Genomic DNA, 2,479 nt, shown 5'->3' on the forward strand with positions numbered 1-2,479 from the left:
TTTCTCATGTTCTTTATCTTGTATTTTGGCATGTCGATCGATTCAAGCATGAACTAAATTCTTAGATCTAGGGTTGATGTAACATATTTGAGACATGATTTGAGTTTAATATAGTTATTTCTTTCAGTTTTTCCATGATTTATTTGTGTTGTTTTGTGCTTAATGCTTTCAATTGTTTGATCACCAATTGAATGAATCGATGTCTTAAATTTAATGCTCGAGAGGGAAAATTTAGACATGAGCTGGAACAACAAAACCTAGATTTGTAGGTTTCGAGAGAGTGCAAATCTTTGAAGGGTATAAACAAGAACCAAGAGTTTTAACAATCTTTATATATTTAATTCGGAATAGATATATTGGGGTTAAAATATAACGATAGATTCTATTGGCACTCGAGAGAGAGAATAAAATTAAATTAGGGTTCTTGCCTATAAATTGGAAAAAATTCGATGGAAATGGCTATAGAGATTGAGAACATGTTGATAATATGGTGAAATCAATCCCTAAATTTTCATAGTTTGATTTGATTTTTAGAATTTGTCTCAATTTACTTGCATTCTGTATAGAAATTGTCTCACTTTACTTGCATTCGTTATTCCATTTAAATTAGATTAGCATAAAAACACCATTTAAACATTGGATTTGTCTAAATAAAGTGAAAATCGAAACAATTATAATACTCAGTGAAATTTGAATATCAATCCCTGTGCGTTCAACACTTTTAAATTCTTCACTATATTACAAAGCTTGACACCGTATACTTGCGGTTAAATCACGTTATATAAAACGCGTGGCAGATTGATAGGACGCTCATTTTTTACTACAAGATAAATAAGTTGAAATTGTATGTCGTCAGATAAGTGATATTTAGTTTAATTATATTAATCAAAATTACTTATTTTTTAATCGTTAAATTTAATTTTTTTTAAAAAGTGTACACGTTACAACAAGTTATTTGTGTATAATTTTTAACTCCGCATACTTAAAATTGAGGGTTTACGTTTTGTCTACTTTAAAAAAATCGAAAAAAATATATTTTTTGTAAATGTATTTTAAAAAAAATTTGTCTTCATTACATAAATATTTAATACTTTATAGAAAATATTACAATATGATAGAAAAAAAAAAAGATGTCTTCATTAAATTATTATTTTTTAAAATGCATTAGATTATTTGTGTTTTTTTTAACACTTTTTATTTTTTTTAAAAGGTGTCTTCATTAAATTATTTGTGTTTTTCTATATTTATAATTATATATAAAAAAATATGGACGAGCTAGCGAGCCAAAACTCGGCTCGACCCATGAGCTCGGACGAGCCACAAGCTCGTGGGCTGAGTCGAACTCGTCCAAAATGAACGAGCGGAGCTTGAGCTTGGCTCGTTCAAAACGAGCCACAAGCGCGAGCCGAACTCGTGAGTTTACGGGCCGACTCAACTCGGCTCAGCTCAATCTATTGACATCCCTAATCACTAGTGATTTCACAACTTTTACCAAAAGAGTGACACATGGCACGAGTCATATGATTATGATCGGTTGTATCAAGTTTCGATTACTTCTTAGTCTTTCATGACCTTTTGAAATTAAACTTTAGGAAGATGATCTTTTGCCCCCACTAGAAGATCGAACCCGCAACCATAAAATAAATTCTCTTTGAAAATGGCTTGTAGCTTTTGGCACAAGACAGTTGGACCCTCATGGATCGACCCCATATTAGAATACTTCACACATGTTGAGTGGATGTAATTATAGTGAATTTAAATAATATTGCTTTAGTAATTTATATAATTTGAGAATGCAATCTCACGTCTTCAATGGAGTGAGTGGAGACAAATATTTATATTATACATTTGTGAATTGGCTTGAATGTGGTATAACTATTGAAGCTTGAACTATATCAATGATAAGAGTATAAAATATAATATTTTTTCCTCTAAATTATTGCATTGGTATGATTGTTTGATACCAAAATGCACTCATTATACTTATACTTTGATTCAGGTTGCATTTGGTAGAAAATATGAAATTTAGAAGAAAAGAGCGAGAAATGATCAAAATGAAAGATAGTGAAAGTTTAGGGACCAAGTTGTGAATAATCTAAAGATGAGACGGGTGCTGTAATAATGATTCAGAAAGCTAGGAGTCCATTGGGTGCAATTAGAAATCAAAAGAAGTTAAATATGACCATAATATTTTCACAAATCAAATTCCAACCGCATAAAGATTTTCCAAATTTTCATTCGGAGATTGAAGTCCACTTTTGACCTAGTAAATGTCAGAATTTGTAAAAATCTATGCCTAGTAAAATTGTAGCCCTCTATGTTAGTTTTCTAACGTACTTTGAATTACCTTAATTGGACATCGAAAGAGAAAGTTATGGTCAAAATGCTGAAAGTAATCGCACGAAATATTCTAACCGAAAATTTAGTTTCCTTATTCAGTTCAACCTCTTTTGGAAACAACTTGGCACACGGTTTTAAG

This window comes from Olea europaea, chromosome 6, assembly GCF_002742605.1.
Source record: "Olea europaea var. sylvestris chromosome 6, O_europaea_v1, whole genome shotgun sequence".
Taxonomy (NCBI): domain Eukaryota; kingdom Viridiplantae; phylum Streptophyta; class Magnoliopsida; order Lamiales; family Oleaceae; genus Olea; species Olea europaea.